A 21,332-nucleotide genomic window follows, 5' to 3' on the forward strand; every position below is an offset into this window, starting at 1 on the left:
AGATGGACTAATAGAGAAAGTCCCACACACTGCTAGAAGGCCAAATATTTTTTCAGAGCTAGATGCAGATAAAAATTATTTTTAATTTGCAACCTGATGGAGGTCAGTATAGATGGACTAATAGAGAAAGTCCCACACACTGCTAGAAGGCCAAATATTTTTTCAGAGCTAGATGCAGAAAAAAATTATATTCAATTTGCAACCTGATGGAGGTCAGTATAGATGGACTAATGGAACAAGTCCCACACACTGATAGAAGGCCAAATATTTTTTCAGAGCTAGATGCAGATAAAAATTATTTTTAATTTGCAACCTGATGGAGGTCAGTATAGATGGACTAATAGAGAAAGCCCCACACACTGCTAGAAGGCCAAATATTTTTTCAGGGCTAGATGCAGATAAAAATTATTTTTCATTTGCAACCTGATGGAGGTCAGTATAGATGGACTAATAGAGAAAGTCCCACACACTGCTAGAAGGCCAAATATTTTTTCAGAGCTAGATGCAGATAAAAATTATTTTTCATTTGCAACCTGATGGAGGTCAGTATAGATGTACTAATAGAGAAAGTCCCACACACTGCTAGAAGGCCAAATATTTTTTCAGAGCTAGATGCAGACAAAAAATTATTTTGAATTTGCAACCTGATGGAGGTCAGTATAGATGGACTAATAGAGAAAGTCCCACACACTGCTAGAAGGCCAAATATTTTTTCAGAGCTAGATGCAGATAAAAATTATTTTTCATTTGCAACCTGATGGAGGTCAGTATAGATGTACTAATAGAGAAAGTCCCACACACTGCTAGAAGGCCAAATATTTTTTCAGAGCTAGATGCAGACAAAAAATTATTTTGAATTTGCAACCTGATGGAGGTCAGTATAGATGGACTAAAAGAGAAAGTCCCACACACTGCTAGAAGGCCAAATATTTTTTCAGAGCTAGATGCAGATAAAAATTATTTTTCATTTGCAACCTGATGGAGGTCAGCATAGATGGACTAATAGAGAAAGTCCCACACACTGCTAGAAGGCCAAATATTTTTTCAGAGCTAGATGCAGAAAAAAATTATATTCAATTTGCAACCTGGTGGAGGTCAGTAAAGATGGACTAATAGAGAAAGTCCCACACACTGCTAGAAGGCCAAATATTTTTTCAGAGCTAGATGCAGATAAAATTATTTTTCATTTGCAACCTGATGGAGGTCAGTATAGATGGACTAATAGAGAAAGTCCCACACACTGCTAGAAGGCCAAATATTTTTTCAGAGCTAGCTGCAGACAAAAAATTATTTTGAATTTGCAACCTGATGGAGGTCAGTATAGATGGACTAAAAGAGAAAGTCCCACACACTGCTAGAAGGCCAAATATTTTTTCAGAGCTAGCTGCAGACAAAAAATTATTTTGAATTTGCAACCTGATGGAGGTCAGTATAGATGGACTAAAAGAGAAAGTCCCACACACTGCTAGAAGGCCAAATATTTTTTCAGAGCTTGCTGCAGACAAAAAATTATTTTGAATTTGCAACCTGATGGAGGTCAGTATAGATGGACTAATAGAGAAAGTCCCACACACTGCTAGAAGGCCAAATATTTTTTCAGAGCTAGATGCAGATAAAAATTATTTTTCATTTGCAACCTGATGGAGGTCAGTATAGATGCACTAATAGAGAAAGTCCCACACACTGCTAGAAGGCCAAATATTTTTTCAGAGCTAGATGCAGACAAAAAATTATTTTGAATTTGCAACCTGATGGAGGTCAGTATAGATGGACTAATAGAGAAAGTCCCACACACTACTAGAAGGCCAAATATTTTTTCAGAGCTAGATGCAGATAAAAATTATTTTTAATTTGCAACCTGATGGAGGTCAGTATAGATGGACTAATAGAGAAAGTCCCACACACTGCTAGAAGGCCAAATATTTTTTCAGAGCTAGATGCAGAAAAAAATTATATTCAGTTTGCAACCTGATGGAGGTCAGTATAGATGGACTAATAGAACAAGTCCCACACACTGCTAGAAGGCCAAATATTTTTTCAGAGCTAGATGCAGATAAAAATTATTTTTAATTTGCAACCTGAAGGAGGTCAGTATAGATGGACTAATAGAGAAAGTCCCACACACTGCTAGAAGGCCAAATATTTTTTCAGAGCTAGATGCAGATAAAAATTATTTTTCATTTGCAACCTGATGGAGGTCAGTATAGATGGAATAATAGGGAAAGTCCAACACACTGCTAGAAGGCCAAATATTTTTTCAGAGCTAGATGCAGAAAAAAAATTATTTTGAATTTGCAACCTGATGGAGGTCAGTATAGATGGACTAATAGAGAAAGTCCCACACACTGCTAGAAGGCCAAATATTTTTTCAGAGCTAGATGCAGAAAAAATTATTTTTCATTTGCAACCTGATGGAGGTCAGTATAGATGGACTAATAGAGAAAGTCCCACACACTGCTAGAAGGCCAAATATTTTTTCAGAGCTAGATGCAGACAAAAATTTATTTTGAATTTGCAACCTGATGGAGGTCAGTATAGATGGACTAATAGAGAAAGTCCCACACACTGCTAGAAGGCCAAATATTTTTTCAGAGCTAGATGCAGATAAAAGTTATTTTTAATTTGCAACCTGATGGAGGTCAGTATAGATGGACTAATAGAGAAAGTCCCACACACTGCTAGAAGGCCAAATATTTTTTCAGAGCTAGATGCAGAAAAAAATTATATTCAATTTGCAACCTGAAGGAGGTCAGTATAGATGGACTAATAGAACAAGTCCCACACTCTGCTAGAAGGCCAAATATTTTTTCAGAGCTAGATGCAGAAAAAATTATTTTTCACTTGCAACCTGATGGAGGTCAGTATAGATGGACTAATAGAGAAAGTCCCACACACTGCTAGAAGGCCAAATATTTTTTCAGAGCTAGATGCAGATAAAAATAATTTTTCATTTGCAACCTGATGGAGGTCAGTATAGATGGACTAATAGAGAAAGTCCCACACACTGCTAGAAGGCCAAATATTTTTTCAGAGCTAGATGCAGACAAAAAATTATTTTGAATTTGCAACCTGATGGAGGTCAGTATGGATGGACTAATAGAGAAAGTCCAACACACTGCTAGAAGGCCAAATATTTTTTCAGAGCTAGATGCAGACAAAAAATTATTTTGAATTTGCAACCTGATGGAGGTCAGTATAGATGGACTAATATAGAAAGTCCCACACACTGCTAGAAGGCCAAATATTTTTTCAGAGCTAGATGCAGACAAAAAATTATTTTGAATTTGCAACCTGATGGAGGTCAGTATAGATGGACTAATAGAGAAAGTCCCACACACTGATAGAAGGCCAAATATTTTTTCAGAGCTAGATGCAGATAAAAATTATTTATCATTTGCAACCTGATGGAGGTCAGTATAGATGGACTAATAGAGAAAGTCCCACACACTGCTAGAAGGCCAAATATTTTTTCAGAGCTAGATGCAGATAAAAATTATTTTTCATTTGCAACCTGATGGAGGTCAGTATAGATGGACTAATAGAGAAAGTCCCACACACTGCTAGAAGGCCAAATATTTTTTCAGAGCTAGATGCAGACAAAAAATTATTTTTAATTTGCAACCTGATGGAGGTCAGTATAGATGGACTAATAGAGAAAGTCCCACACACTACTAGAAGGCCAAATATTTTTTCAGAGCTAGATGCAGATAAAAATTATTTTTAATTTGCAACCTGATGGAGGTCAGTATAGATGGACTAATAGAGAAAGTCACACACACTGCTAGAAGGCCAAATATTTTTTCAGAGCTAGATGCAGAAAAAAATTATATTCAGTTTGCAACCTGATGGAGGTCAGTATAGATGGACTAATAGAACAAGTCCCACACACTGCTAGAAGGCCAAATATTTTTTCAGAGCTAGAAGCAGATAAAAATTATTTTTAATTTGCAACCTGAAGGAGGTCAGTATAGATGGACTAATAGAGAAAGTCCCACACACTGCTAGAAGGCCAAATATTTTTTCAGAGCTAGATGCAGATAAAAATTATTTTTCATTTGCAACCTGATGGAGGTCAGTATAGATGGAATAATAGGGAAAGTCCAACACACTGCTAGAAGGCCAAATATTTTTTCAGAGCTAGATGCAGACAAAAAACTATTTTGAATTTGCAACCTGATGGAGGTCAGTATAGATGGACTAAAAGAGAAAGTCCCACACACTGCTAGAAGGCCAAATATTTTTTCAGAGCTAGATGCAGATAAAAATTATTTTTCATTTGCAACCTGATGGAGGTCAGCATAGATGGACTAATAGAGAAAGTCCCACACACTGCTAGAAGGCCAAATATTTTTTCAGAGCTAGATGCAGAAAAAAATTATACTCAATTTGCAACCTGGTGGAGGTCAGTATAGATGTACTAATAGAGAAAGTCCCACACACTGCTAGAAGGCCAAATATTTTTTCAGAGCTAGATGCAGACAAAAAATTATTTTGAATTTGCAACCTGATGGAGGTCAGTATAGATGTACTAATAGAGAAAGTCCCACACACTGCTAGAAGGCCAAATATTTTTTCAGAGCTAGATGCAGACAAAAAATTATTTTGAATTTGCAACCTGATGGAGGTCAGTATAGATGGACTAATAGAGAAAGTCCCACACACTGCTAGAAGGCCAAATATTTTTTCAGAGCTAGATGCAGATAAAAATTATTTTTCATTTGCAACCTGATGGAGGTCAGTATAGATGTACTAATAGAGAAAGTCCCACACACTGCTAGAAGGCCAAATATTTTTTCAGAGCTAGATGCAGACAAAAAATTATTTTGAATTTGCAACCTGATGGAGGTCAGTATAGATGGACTAATAGAGAAAGTCCCACACACTGCTAGAAGGCCAAATATTTTTTCAGAGCTAGATGCAGATAAAAATTATTTTTCATTTGCAACCTGATGGAGGTCAGTATAGATGTACTAATAGAGAAAGTCCCACACACTGCTAGAAGGCCAAATATTTTTTCAGAGCTAGATGCAGACAAAAAATTATTTTGAATTTGCAACCTGATGGAGGTCAGTATAGATGGACTAAAAGAGAAAGTCCCACACACTGCTAGAAGGCCAAATATTTTTTCAGAGCTAGATGCAGATAAAAATTATTTTTCATTTGCAACCTGATGGAGGTCAGCATAGATGGACTAATAGAGAAAGTCCCACACACTGCTAGAAGGCCAAATATTTTTTCAGAGCTAGATGCAGAAAAAAATTATATTCAATTTGCAACCTGGTGGAGGTCAGTATAGATGGACTAATAGAGAAAGTCCCACACACTGCTAGAAGGCCAAATATTTTTTCAGAGCTAGATGCAGATAAAATTATTTTTCATTTGCAACCTGATGGAGGTCAGTATAGATGGACTAATAGAGAAAGTCCCACACACTGCTAGAAGGCCAAATATTTTTTCAGAGCTAGCTGCAGACAAAAAAGTATTTTGAATTTGCAACCTGATGGAGGTCAGTATAGATGGACTAAAAGAGAAAGTCCCACACACTGCTAGAAGGCCAAATATTTTTTCAGAGCTAGATGCAGACAAAAAATTATTTTGAACTTGCAACCTGATGGAGGTCAGTATACATGGACTAATAGAGAAAGTCCCACACACTGCTAGAAGGCCAAATATTTTTTCAGAGCTAGATGCAGATAAAAATTATTTTTCATTTGCAACCTGATGGAGGTCAGTATAGATGGACTAATAGAGAAAGTCCCACACACTGCTAGAAGGCGAAATATTTTTTCAGAGCTAGATGCAGATAAAAATTATTTTTAATTTGCAACCTGATGGAGGTCAGTATAGATGGACTAATAGAGAAAGTCCCACACACTGCTAGAAGGCCAAATATTTTTTCAGAGCTAGATGCAGATAAAAATTATTTTTCATTTGCAACCTGATGGAGGTCAGCATAGATGGACTAATAGAGAAAGTCCCACACACTGCTAGAAGGCCAAATATTTTTTCAGAGCTAGATGCAGAAAAAAATTATATTCAATTTGCAACCTGGTGGAGGTCAGTATAGATGGACTAATAGAGAAAGTCCCACACACTGCTAGAAGGCCAAATATTTTTTCAGAGCTAGATGCAGATAAAATTATTTTTCATTTGCAACCTGATGGAGGTCAGTATAGATGGACTAATAGAGAAAGTCCCACACACTGCTAGAAGGCCAAATATTTTTTCAGAGCTAGCTGCAGACAAAAAATTATTTTGAATTTGCAACCTGATGGAGGTCAGTATAGATGGACTAAAAGAGAAAGTCCCACACACTGCTAGAAGGCCAAATATTTTTTCAGAGCTAGATGCAGACAAAAAATTATTTTGAATTTGCAACCTGATGGAGGTCAGTATACATGGACTAATAGAGAAAGTCCCACACACTGCTAGAAGGCCAAATATTTTTTCAGAGCTAGATGCAGATAAAAATTATTTTTCATTTGCAACCTGATGGAGGTCAGTATAGATGGACTAATAGAGAAAGTCCCACACACTGCTAGAAGGCCAAATATTTTTTCAGAGCTAGATGCAGATAAAAATTATTTTTAATTTGCAACCTGATGGAGGTCAGTATAGATGGACTAATAGAGAAAGTCCCACACACTGCTAGAAGGCCAAATATTTTTTCAGAGCTAGATGCAGAAAAAAATTATATTCAATTTGCAACCTGATGGAGGTCAGTATAGATGGACTAATGGAACAAGTCCCACACACTGATAGAAGGCCAAATATTTTTTCAGAGCTAGATGCAGATAAAAATTATTTTTAATTTGCAACCTGATGGAGGTCAGTATAGATGGACTAATAGAGAAAGCCCCACACACTGCTAGAAGGCCAAATATTTTTTCAGGGCTAGATGCAGATAAAAATTATTTTTCATTTGCAACCTGATGTAGGTCAGTATAGATGGACTAATAGAGAAAGTCCCACACACTGCTAGAAGGCCAAATATTTTTTCAGAGCTAGATGCAGATAAAAATTATTTTTCATTTGCAACCTGATGGAGGTCAGTATAGATGTACTAATAGAGAAAGTCCCACACACTGCTAGAAGGCCAAATATTTTTTCAGAGCTAGATGCAGACAAAAAATTATTTTGAATTTGCAACCTGATGGAGGTCAGTATAGATGGACTAATAGAGAAAGTCCCACACACTGCTAGAAGGCCAAATATTTTTTCAGAGCTAGATGCAGATAAAAATTATTTTTCATTTGCAACCTGATGGAGGTCAGTATAGATGTACTAATAGAGAAAGTCCCACACACTGCTAGAAGGCCAAATATTTTTTCAGAGCTAGATGCAGACAAAAAATTATTTTGAATTTGCAACCTGATGGAGGTCAGTATAGATGGACTAAAAGAGAAAGTCCCACACACTGCTAGAAGGCCAAATATTTTTTCAGAGCTAGATGCAGATAAAAATTATTTTTCATTTGCAACCTGATGGAGGTCAGCATAGATGGACTAATAGAGAAAGTCCCACACACTGCTAGAAGGCCAAATATTTTTTCAGAGCTAGATGCAGAAAAAAATTATATTCAATTTGCAACCTGGTGGAGGTCAGTATAGATGGACTAATAGAGAAAGTCCCACACACTGCTAGAAGGCCAAATATTTTTTCAGAGCTAGATGCAGATAAAATTATTTTTCATTTGCAACCTGATGGAGGTCAGTATAGATGGACTAATAGAGAAAGTCCCACACACTGCTAGAAGGCCAAATATTTTTTCAGAGCTAGCTGCAGACAAAAAATTATTTTGAATTTGCAACCTGATGGAGGTCAGTATAGATGGACTAAAAGAGAAAGTCCCACACACTGCTAGAAGGCCAAATATTTTTTCAGAGCTAGCTGCAGACAAAAAATTATTTTGAATTTGCAACCTGATGGAGGTCAGTATAGATGGACTAAAAGAGAAAGTCCCACACACTGCTAGAAGGCCAAATATTTTTTCAGAGCTTGCTGCAGACAAAAAATTATTTTGAATTTGCAACCTGATGGAGGTCAGTATAGATGGACTAATAGAGAAAGTCCCACACACTGCTAGAAGGCCAAATATTTTTTCAGAGCTAGATGCAGATAAAAATTATTTTTCATTTGCAACCTGATGGAGGTCAGTATAGATGCACTAATAGAGAAAGTCCCACACACTGCTAGAAGGCCAAATATTTTTTCAGAGCTAGATGCAGACAAAAAATTATTTTGAATTTGCAACCTGATGGAGGTCAGTATAGATGGACTAATAGAGAAAGTCCCACACACTACTAGAAGGCCAAATATTTTTTCAGAGCTAGATGCAGATAAAAATTATTTTTAATTTGCAACCTGATGGAGGTCAGTATAGATGGACTAATAGAGAAAGTCCCACACACTGCTAGAAGGCCAAATATTTTTTCAGAGCTAGATGCAGAAAAAAATTATATTCAGTTTGCAACCTGATGGAGGTCAGTATAGATGGACTAATAGAACAAGTCCCACACACTGCTAGAAGGCCAAATATTTTTTCAGAGCTAGATGCAGATAAAAATTATTTTTAATTTGCAACCTGAAGGAGGTCAGTATAGATGGACTAATAGAGAAAGTCCCACACACTGCTAGAAGGCCAAATATTTTTTCAGAGCTAGATGCAGATAAAAATTATTTTTCATTTGCAACCTGATGGAGGTCAGTATAGATGGAATAATAGGGAAAGTCCAACACACTGCTAGAAGGCCAAATATTTTTTCAGGGCTAGATGCAGATAAAAATTATTTTTCATTTGCAACCTGATGTAGGTCAGTATAGATGGACTAATAGAGAAAGTCCCACACACTGCTAGAAGGCCAAATATTTTTTCAGAGCTAGATGCAGATAAAAATTATTTTTCATTTGCAACCTGATGGAGGTCAGTATAGATGTACTAATAGAGAAAGTCCCACACACTGCTAGAAGGCCAAATATTTTTTCAGAGCTAGATGCAGACAAAAAATTATTTTGAATTTGCAACCTGATGGAGGTCAGTATAGATGGACTAATAGAGAAAGTCCCACACACTGCTAGAAGGCCAAATATTTTTTCAGAGCTAGATGCAGATAAAAATTATTTTTCATTTGCAACCTGATGGAGGTCAGTATAGATGTACTAATAGAGAAAGTCCCACACACTGCTAGAAGGCCAAATATTTTTTCAGAGCTAGATGCAGACAAAAAATTATTTTGAATTTGCAACCTGATGGAGGTCAGTATAGATGGACTAAAAGAGAAAGTCCCACACACTGCTAGAAGGCCAAATATTTTTTCAGAGCTAGATGCAGATAAAAATTATTTTTCATTTGCAACCTGATGGAGGTCAGCATAGATGGACTAATAGAGAAAGTCCCACACACTGCTAGAAGGCCAAATATTTTTTCAGAGCTAGATGCAGAAAAAAATTATATTCAATTTGCAACCTGGTGGAGGTCAGTATAGATGGACTAATAGAGAAAGTCCCACACACTGCTAGAAGGCCAAATATTTTTTCAGAGCTAGATGCAGATAAAATTATTTTTCATTTGCAACCTGATGGAGGTCAGTATAGATGGACTAATAGAGAAAGTCCCACACACTGCTAGAAGGCCAAATATTTTTTCAGAGCTAGCTGCAGACAAAAAATTATTTTGAATTTGCAACCTGATGGAGGTCAGTATAGATGGACTAAAAGAGAAAGTCCCACACACTGCTAGAAGGCCAAATATTTTTTCAGAGCTAGCTGCAGACAAAAAATTATTTTGAATTTGCAACCTGATGGAGGTCAGTATAGATGGACTAAAAGAGAAAGTCCCACACACTGCTAGAAGGCCAAATATTTTTTCAGAGCTTGCTGCAGACAAAAAATTATTTTGAATTTGCAACCTGATGGAGGTCAGTATAGATGGACTAATAGAGAAAGTCCCACACACTGCTAGAAGGCCAAATATTTTTTCAGAGCTAGATGCAGATAAAAATTATTTTTCATTTGCAACCTGATGGAGGTCAGTATAGATGCACTAATAGAGAAAGTCCCACACACTGCTAGAAGGCCAAATATTTTTTCAGAGCTAGATGCAGACAAAAAATTATTTTGAATTTGCAACCTGATGGAGGTCAGTATAGATGGACTAATAGAGAAAGTCCCACACACTACTAGAAGGCCAAATATTTTTTCAGAGCTAGATGCAGATAAAAATTATTTTTAATTTGCAACCTGATGGAGGTCAGTATAGATGGACTAATAGAGAAAGTCCCACACACTGCTAGAAGGCCAAATATTTTTTCAGAGCTAGATGCAGAAAAAAATTATATTCAGTTTGCAACCTGATGGAGGTCAGTATAGATGGACTAATAGAACAAGTCCCACACACTGCTAGAAGGCCAAATATTTTTTCAGAGCTAGATGCAGATAAAAATTATTTTTAATTTGCAACCTGAAGGAGGTCAGTATAGATGGACTAATAGAGAAAGTCCCACACACTGCTAGAAGGCCAAATATTTTTTCAGAGCTAGATGCAGATAAAAATTATTTTTCATTTGCAACCTGATGGAGGTCAGTATAGATGGAATAATAGGGAAAGTCCAACACACTGCTAGAAGGCCAAATATTTTTTCAGAGCTAGATGCAGAAAAAAAATTATTTTGAATTTGCAACCTGATGGAGGTCAGTATAGATGGACTAATAGAGAAAGTCCCACACACTGCTAGAAGGCCAAATATTTTTTCAGAGCTAGATGCAGAAAAAATTATTTTTCATTTGCAACCTGATGGAGGTCAGTATAGATGGACTAATAGAGAAAGTCCCACACACTGCTAGAAGGCCAAATATTTTTTCAGAGCTAGATGCAGACAAAAATTTATTTTGAATTTGCAACCTGATGGAGGTCAGTATAGATGGACTAATAGAGAAAGTCCCACACACTGCTAGAAGGCCAAATATTTTTTCAGAGCTAGATGCAGATAAAAGTTATTTTTAATTTGCAACCTGATGGAGGTCAGTATAGATGGACTAATAGAGAAAGTCCCACACACTGCTAGAAGGCCAAATATTTTTTCAGAGCTAGATGCAGAAAAAAATTATATTCAATTTGCAACCTGAAGGAGGTCAGTATAGATGGACTAATAGAACAAGTCCCACACTCTGCTAGAAGGCCAAATATTTTTTCAGAGCTAGATGCAGAAAAAATTATTTTTCACTTGCAACCTGATGGAGGTCAGTATAGATGGACTAATAGAGAAAGTCCCACACACTGCTAGAAGGCCAAATATTTTTTCAGAGCTAGATGCAGATAAAAATAATTTTTCATTTGCAACCTGATGGAGGTCAGTATAGATGGACTAATAGAGAAAGTCCCACACACTGCTAGAAGGCCAAATATTTTTTCAGAGCTAGATGCAGACAAAAAATTATTTTGAATTTGCAACCTGATGGAGGTCAGTATGGATGGACTAATAGAGAAAGTCCAACACACTGCTAGAAGGCCAAATATTTTTTCAGAGCTAGATGCAGACAAAAAATTATTTTGAATTTGCAACCTGATGGAGGTCAGTATAGATGGACTAATATAGAAAGTCCCACACACTGCTAGAAGGCCAAATATTTTTTCAGAGCTAGATGCAGACAAAAAATTATTTTGAATTTGCAACCTGATGGAGGTCAGTATAGATGGACTAATAGAGAAAGTCCCACACACTGATAGAAGGCCAAATATTTTTTCAGAGCTAGATGCAGATAAAAATTATTTATCATTTGCAACCTGATGGAGGTCAGTATAGATGGACTAATAGAGAAAGTCCCACACACTGCTAGAAGGCCAAATATTTTTTCAGAGCTAGATGCAGATAAAAATTATTTTTCATTTGCAACCTGATGGAGGTCAGTATAGATGGACTAATAGAGAAAGTCCCACACACTGCTAGAAGGCCAAATATTTTTTCAGAGCTAGATGCAGACAAAAAATTATTTTTAATTTGCAACCTGATGGAGGTCAGTATAGATGGACTAATAGAGAAAGTCCCACACACTACTAGAAGGCCAAATATTTTTTCAGAGCTAGATGCAGATAAAAGTTATTTTTAATTTGCAACCTGATGGAGGTCAGTATAGATGGACTAATAGAGAAAGTCCCACACACTGCTAGAAGGCCAAATATTTTTTCAGAGCTAGATGCAGAAAAAAATTATATTCAATTTGCAACCTGATGGAGGTCAGTATAGATGGACTAATAGAACAAGTCCCACACACTGCTAGAAGGCCAAATATTTTTTCAGAGCTAGATGCAGAAAAAATTATTTTTCACTTGCAACCTGATGGAGGTCAGTATAGATGGACTAATAGAGAAAGTCCCACACACTGCTAGAAGGCCAAATATTTTTTCAGAGCTAGATGCAGATAAAAATAATTTTTCATTTGCAACCTGATGGAGGTCAGTATAGATGGACTAATAGAGAAAGTCCCACACACTGCTAGAAGGCCAAATATTTTTTCAGAGCTAGATGCAGACAAAAAATTATTTTGAAATTGCAACCTGATGGAGGTCAGTATGGATGGACTAATAGAGAAAGTCCAACACACTGCAAGAAGGCCAAATATTTTTTCAGAGCTAGATGCAGACAAAAAATTATTTTGAATTTGCAACCTGATGGAGGTCAGTATAGATGGACTAATAGAGAAAGTCCCACACACTGCTAGAAGGCCAAATATTTTTTCAGAGCTAGATGCAGACAAAAAATTATTTTGAATTTGCAACCTGATGGAGGTCAGTATAGATGGACTAATAGAGAAAGTCCCACACACTGCTAGAAGGCCAAATATTTTTTCAGAGCTAGATGCAGATAAAAATTATTTATCATTTGCAACCTGATGGAGGTCAGTATAGATGGACTAATAGAGAAAGTCCCACACACTGCTAGAAGGCCAAATATTTTTTCAGAGCTAGATGCAGAAAAAAATTATATTCAATTTGCAACCTGATGGAGGTCAGTATAGATGGACTAATAGAACAAGTCCCACACACTGCTAGAAGGTCAAATATTTTTTCAGTGTTTGAGGCAGATAAAAATTATTTTTAATTTGCAACCTGATGGAGGTCAGTATAGATGGACTAATAGAGAAAGTCCCACACACTGCTAGAAGGACAAATATTTTTTCAGAGCTAGATGCAGACAAAAAATTATTTTGAATCTGCAACCTGATGGAGGTCAGTATAGATGGACTAATAGAGAAAGTCCCACACACTGCTAGAAGGCCAAATATTTTTTCAGAGCTAGATGCAGACAAAAAATTATTTTGAATTTGCAACCTGATGGAGGTCAGTATAGATGGACTAATAGAGAAAGTCCCACACACTGATAGAAGGCCAAATATTTTTTCAGAGCTAGATGCAGACAAAAAATTATTTTGAATTTGCAACCTGATGGAGGTCAGTATAGATGGACTAATAGAGAAAGTCCCACACACTGCTAGAAGGCCAAATATTTTTTCAGAGCTAGATGCAGATAAAAGTTATTTTTCATTTGCAACCTGATGGAGGTCAGTATAGATAGACTAATAGAGAAAGTCAAACACACTGCTAGAAGGCCAAATATTTTTTCAGAGCTAGATGCAGAAAAAAATTATATTCAATTTGCAACCTGATGGAGGTCAGTATAGATGGACTAATAGAACAATTCCCACACACTGCTAGAAGGCCAAATATTTTTTCAGAGCTAGATGCAGATAAAAATAATTTTTCATTTGCAACCTGATGGAGGTCAGTATAGATGGACTAATAGAGAAAGTCCCACACACTGCTAGAAGGCCAAATATTTTTTCAGAGCTAGATGCAGACAAAAAATTATTTTGAATTTGCAACCTGATGGAGGTCAGTATGGATGGACTAATAGAGAAAGTTCAACACACTGCTAGAAGGCCAAATATTTTTTCAGAGCTAGATGCAGACAAAAAATTATTTTGAATTTGCAACCTGATGGAGGTCAGTATAGATGGACTAATATAGAAAGTCCCACACACTGCTAGAAGGCCAAATATTTTTTCAGAGCTAGATGCAGACAAAAAATTATTTTGAATTTGCAACCTGATGGAGGTCAGTATAGATGGACTAATAGAGAAAGTCCCACACACTGCTAGAAGGCCAAATATTTTTTCAGAGCTAGATGCAGATAAAAATTATTTATCATTTGCAACCTGATGGAGGTCAGTATAGATGGACTAATAGAGAAAGTCCCACACACTGCTAGAAGGCCAAATATTTTTTCAGAGCTAGATGCAGATAAAAATTATTTTTCATTTGCAACCTGATGGAGGTCAGTATAGATGGACTAATAGAGAAAGTCCCACACACTGCTAGAAGGCCAAATATTTTTTCAGAGCTAGATGCAGACAAAAAATTATTTTTAATTTGCAACCTGATGGAGGTCAGTATAGATGGACTAATAGAGAAAGTCACACACACTACTAGAAGGCCAAATAGTTTTTCAGAGCTAGATGCAGATAAAAATTATTTTTCATTTACAACCTGATGGAGGTCAGTATAGATGGACTAATAGAGAAAGTCCCACACACTGCTAGAAGGCCAAATAATTTTTCAGAGCTAGATGCAGAAAAAAATTATATTCAGTTTGCAACCTGATGGAGGTCAGTATAGATGGACTAATAGAACAAGTCCCACACACTGCTAGAAGGCCAAATATTTTTTCAGAGCTAGATGCAGATAAAAATTATTTTTAATTTGCAACCTGAAGGAGGTCAGTATAGATGGACTAATAGAGAAAGTCCCACACACTGCTAGAAGGCCAAATATTTTTTCAGAGCTAGATGCAGATAAAAGTTATTTTTAATTTGCAACCTGATGGAGGTCAGTATAGATGGACTAATAGAGAAAGTCCCACACACTGCTAGAAGGCCAAATATTTTTTCAGAGCTAGATGCAGAAAAAAATTATATTCAATTTGCAACCTGATGGAGGTCAGTATAGATGGACTAATAGAACAAGTTCCACACACTGCTAGAAGGCCAAATATCTTTTCAGAGCTAGATGCAGAAAAAATTATTTTTCACTTGCAACCTGATGGAGGTCAGTATAGATGGACTAATAGAGAAAGTCCCACACACTGCTAGAAGGCCAAATATTTTTTCAGAGCTAGATGCAGATAAAAATAATTTTTCATTTGCAACCTGATGGAGGTCAGTATATATGGACTAATAGAGAAAGTCCCACACACTGCTAGAAGGCCAAATATTTTTTCAGAGCTAGATGCAGACAAAAAATTATTTTGAATTTGCAACCTGATGGAGGTCAGTATGGATGGACTAATAGAGAAAGTCCAACACCCTGATAGAAGGCCAAATATTTTTTCAGAGCTAGATGCAGACAAAAAATTATTTTGAATTTGCAACCTGATGGAGGTCAGTATAGATGGACTAATAGAGAAAGTCCCACACACTGCTAGAAGGCCAAATATTTTTTCAGAGCTAGATGCAGACAAAAAATTATTTTGAATTTGCAACCTGATGGAGGTCAGTATAGATGGACTAATAGAGAAAGTCCCACACACTGCTAGAAGGCCAAATATTTTTTCAGAGCTAGATGCAGATAAAAATTATTTATCATTTGCAACCTGATGGAGGTCAGTATAGATGGACTAATAGAGAAAGTCCCACACACTGCTAGAAGGCCAAATATTTTTTCAGAGCTAGATGCAGAAAAAAATTATATTCAATTTGCAACCTGATGGAGGTCAGTATAGATGGACTAATAGAACAAGTCCCACACACTGCTAGAAGGCCAAATATTTTTTCAGTGTTTGATGCAGATAAAAATTATTTTTAATTTGCAACCTGATGGAGGTCAGTATAGATGGACTAATAGAGAAAGTCCCACACACTGCTAGAAGGACAAATATTTTTTCAGAGCTAGATGCAGACAAAAAATTATTTTGAATCTGCAACCTGATGGAGGTCAGTATAGATGGACTAATAGAGAAAGTCCCACACACTGCTAGAAGGCCAAATATTTTTTCAGAGCTAGATGCAGACAAAAAATTATTTTGAATTTGCAACCTGATGGAGGTCAGTATAGATGGACTAATAGAGAAAGTCTCACACACTGATAGAAGGCCAAATATTTTTTCAGAGCTAGATGCAGACAAAAAATTATTTTGAATTTGCAACCTGATGGAGGTCAGTATAGATGGACTAATAGAGAAAGTCCCACACACTGCTAGAAGGCCAAATATTTTTTCAGAGCTAGATGCAGATAAAAGTTATTTTTCATTTGCAACCTGATGGAGGTCAGTATAGATAGACTAATAGAGAAAGTCCCACACACTGCTAGAAGGCCAAATATTTTTTCAGAGCTAGATGCAGAAAAAAATTATATTCAATTTGCAACCTGATGGAGGTCAGTATAGATGGACTAATAGAACAATTCCCACACACTGCTAGAAGGCCAAATATTTTTTCAGAGCTAGATGCAGATAAAAATTATTTTTCATTTGCAACCTGATGGAGGTCAGTATAGATGGACTAATAGAGAAAGTCCCACACACTGCTAGAAGGCCAAATATTTTTTCAGAGCTAGATGCAGATAAAAATTATTTTTCATTTGCAACCTGATGGAGGTCAGTATAGATGTACTAATAGAGAAAGTCACACACACTGCTAGAAGGCCAAATATTTTTTCAGAGCTAGATGCAGACAAAAAATTATTTTGAATTTCAACCTGATGGAGGTCAGTATAGATGGACTAATAGAGAAAGTCCCACACACTGCTAGAAGGCCAAATATTTTTTCAGAGCTAGATGCAGACAAAAAATTATTTTGAATTTGCAACCTGATGGAGGTCAGTATAGATGGACTAATAGAGAAAGTCCCACACACTGCTAGAAGGCCAAATATTTTTTCAGAGCTAGATGCAGATAAAAATTATTTTTCATTTGCAACCTGATGGAGGTCAGTATAGATGGACTAATAGAGAAAGTCCCACACACTGCTAGAAGGCCAAATATTTTTTCAGAGCTAGATGCAGATAAAAATTATTTTTACTTTGCAACCTGATGGAGGTCAGTATAGATGGACTAATAGAGAAAGTCCCACACACTGCTAGAAGGCCAAATATTTTTTCAGAGCTAGATGCAGAAAAAAATTATATTCAATTTGCAACCTGATGGAGGTCAGTATAGATGGACTAATAGAACAAGACCCACACACTGCTAGAAGGTCAAATATTTTTTCAGAGCTTGATGCAGATAAAAATTATTTTGAATTTGCAACCTGATGGAGGTCAGTATAGATGGACTAATGGAGAAAGTCCCACACACTGCTAGAAGGCCAAATATTTTTTCAGAGCTAGATGCAGACAAAAAATTATTTTTAATTTGCAACCTGATGGAGGTCAGTATAGATGGACTAATAGAGAAAGTCCCACACACTGCTAGAAGGCCAAATATTTTTTCAGAGCTAGATGCAGATAAAAATTATTTTGAATTTGCAACCTGATGGAGGTCAGTATAGATGGACTAATAGAGAAAGTCCCACACACTGCTAGAAGGCCAAATATTTTTTCAGAGCTAGATGCAGATAAAAATTATTTTTCATTTGCAACCTGATGGAGGTCAGTATAGATGTACTAATAGAGAAAGTCCCACACACTGCTAGAAGGCCAAATATTTTTTCAGAGCTAGATGCAGACAAAAAATTATTTTGAATTTGCAACCTGATGGAGGTCAGTATAGATGGACTAATAGAGAAAGTCCCACACATTGCTAGAAGGCCAAATATTTTTTCAGAGCTAGATGCAGATAAAAATTATTTTTCATTTGCAACCTGATGGAGGTCAGTATAGATGGACTAATAGAGAAAGTCCCACACACTGCTAGAAGGCCAAATATTTTTTCAGAGCTAGATGCAGACAAAAAATTATTTTGAATTTGCAACCTGATGGAGGTCAGTATAGATGGACTAATAGAGAAAGTCCCACACACTGCTAGAAGGCCAAATATTTTTTCAGAGCTAGATGCAGATAAAAATTATTTTTAATTTGCAACCTGATGGAGGTCAGTATAGTTGGACTAATAGAGAAAGTCCCACACACTGCTAGAAGGCCAAATATTTTTTCAGAGCTAGATGCATAAAAAAATTATATTCAATTTGCAACCTGGTGAAGGTCAGTATAGATGGACTAATAGAGAAAGTCCCACACACTGCTAGAAGGCCAAATATTTTTTCAGAGCTACATGCAGATAAAATTATTTTGAATTTGCAACCTGATGGAGGTCAGTATAGATGGACTAATAGAGAAAGTCCCACACACTGCTAGAAGGCCAAATATTTTTTCAGAGCTTGCTGCAGACAAAAAATTATTTTGAATTTGCAACCTGATGGAGGTCAGTATAGATGGACTAATAGAGAAAGTCCCACACACTGCTAGAAGGCCAAATATTTTTTCAGAGCTAGATGCAGATAAAAATTATTTTTCATTTGCAACCTGATGGAGGTCAGTATAGATGGACTAATAGAGAAAGTCCCACACACTGCTAGAAGGCCAAATATTTTTTAAGAGCTAGATGCAGACAAAAAATTATTTTTAATTTGCAACCTGATGGAGGTCAGTATAGATGGACTAATAGAGAAAGTCCCACACACTACTAGAAGGCCAAATATTTTTTCAGAGCTAGATGCAGATAAAAATTATTTTTAATTTGCAACCTGATGGAGGTCAGTATAGATGGACTAATAGAGAAAGTCCCACACACTGCTAGAAGGCCAAATATTTTTTCAGAGCTAGATGCAGAAAAAAATTATATTCAGTTTGCAACCTGATGGAGGTCAGTATAGATGGACTAATAGAACAAGTCCCACACACTGCTAGAAGGCCAAATATTTTTTCAGAGCTAGATGCAGATAAAAATTATTTTTAATTTGCAACCTGAAGGAGGTCAGTATAGATGGACTAATAGAGAAAGTCCCACACACTGCTAGAAGGCCAAATATTTTTTCAGAGCTAGATGCAGATAAAAATTATTTTTCATTTGCAACCTGATGGAGGTCAGTATAGATGGAATAATAGGGAAAGTCCAACACACTGCTAGAAGGCCAAATATTTTTTCAGAGCTAGATGCAGACAAAAAATTATTTTGAATTTGCAACCTGATGGAGGTCAGTATAGATGGACTAATAGAGAAAGTCCCACACACTGCTAGAAGGCCAAATATTTTTTCAGAGCTAGATGCAGAAAAAATTATTTTTCATTTGCAACCTGATGGAGGTCAGTATAGATGGACTAATATAGAAAGTCCCACACACTGCTAGAAGGCCAAATATTTTTTCAGAGCTAGATGCAGACAAAAAATTATTTTGAATTTGCAACCTGATGGAGGTCAGTATAGATGGACTAAGAGAGAAAGTCCCACACACTGCTAGAAGGCCAAATATTTTTTCAGAGCTAGATGCAGATAAAAATTATTTATCATTTGCAACCTGATGGAGGTCAGTATAGATGGACTAATAGAGAAAGTCCCACACACTGCTAGAAGGCCAAATATTTTTTCAGAGCTAGATGCAGATAAAAATTATTTTTCATTTGCAACCTGATGGAGGTCAGTATAGATGGACTAATAGAGAAAGTCCCACACACTGCTAGAAGGCCAAATATTTTTTCAGAGCTAGATGCAGACAAAAAATTATTTTTAATTTGCAACCTGATGGAGGTCAGTATAGATGGACTAATAGAGAAAGTCCCACACACTACTAGAAGGCCAAATATTTTTTCAGAGCTAGATGCAGATAAAAATTATTTTTCATTTGCAACCTGATGGAGGTCAGTATAGATGGACTAATAGAGAAAGTCCCACACACTGCTAGAAGGCCAAATATTTTTTCAGAGCTAGATGCAGATAAAAATTATTTTTACTTTGCAACCTGATGGAGGTCAGTATAGATGGACTAATAGAGAAAGTCCCACACACTGCTAGAAGGCCAAATATTTTTTCAGAGCTAGATGCAGAAAAAAATTATATTCAATTTGCAACCTGATGGAGGTCAGTATAGATGGACTAATAGAACAAGACCCACACACTGCTAGAAGGTCAAATATTTTTTCAGAGCTTGATGCAGATAAAAATTATTTTGAATTTGCAACCTGATGGAGGTCAGTATAGATGGACTAATGGAGAAAGTCCCACACACTGCTAGAAGGCCAAATATTTTTTCAGAGCTAGATGCAGACAAAAAATTATTTTTAATTTGGAACCTGATGGAGGTCAGTATAGATGGACTAATAGAGAAAGTCCCACACACTGCTAGAAGGCCAAATATTTTTTTAGAGCTAGATGCAGATAAAAATTATTTTGAATTTGCAACCTGATGGAGGTCAGTATAGATGGACTAATAGAGAAAGTCCCACACACTGCTAGAAGGCCAAATATTTTTTCAGAGCTAGATGCAGATAAAAATTATTTTTCATTTGCAACCTGATGGAGGTCAGTATAGATGTACTAATAGAAAAAGTCCCACACACTGCTAGAAGGCCAAATATTTTTTCAGAGCTAGATGCAGACAAAAAATTATTTTGAATTTGCAACCTGATGGAGGTCAGTATAGATGGACTAATAGAGAAAGTCCCACACATTGCTAGAAGGCCAAATATTTTTTCAGAGCTAGATGCAGATAAAAATTATTTTTCATTTGCAACCTGATGGAGGTCAGTATAGATGGACTAATAGAGAAAGTCCCACACACTGCTAGAAGGCCAAATATTTTTTCAGAGCTAGATGCAGACAAAAAATTATTTTGAATTTGCAACCTGATGGAGGTCAGTATAGATGGACTAATAGAGAAAGTCCCACACACTGCTAGAAGGCCAAATATTTTTTCAGAGCTAGATGCAGATAAAAATTATTTTTAATTTGCAACCTGATGGAGGTCAGTATAGTTGGACTAATAGAGAAAGTCCCACACACTGCTAGAAGGACAAATATTTTTTCAGAGCTAGATGCACAAAAAAATTATATTCAATTTGCAACCTGGTGGAGGTCAGTATAGATGGACTAATAGAGAAAGTCCCACACACTGCTAGAAGGCCAAATATTTTTTCAGAGCTACATGCAGATAAAATTATTTTGAATTTGCAACCTGATGGAGGTCAGTATAGATGGACTAATAGAGAAAGTCCCACACACTGCTAGAAGGCCAAATATTTTTTCAGAGCTTGCTGCAGACAAAAAATTATTTTGAATTTGCAACCTGATGGAGGTCAGTATAGATGGACTAATAGAGAAAGTCCCACACACTGCTAGAAGGCCAAATAT

The sequence above is a fragment of the Phyllobates terribilis genome, unplaced genomic scaffold (genome assembly GCF_046119375.1).
Source record: "Phyllobates terribilis strain yellow unplaced genomic scaffold, ASM4611937v1 Scaffold_3__8_contigs__length_932513732, whole genome shotgun sequence".
NCBI lineage: Eukaryota > Metazoa > Chordata > Amphibia > Anura > Dendrobatidae > Phyllobates > Phyllobates terribilis.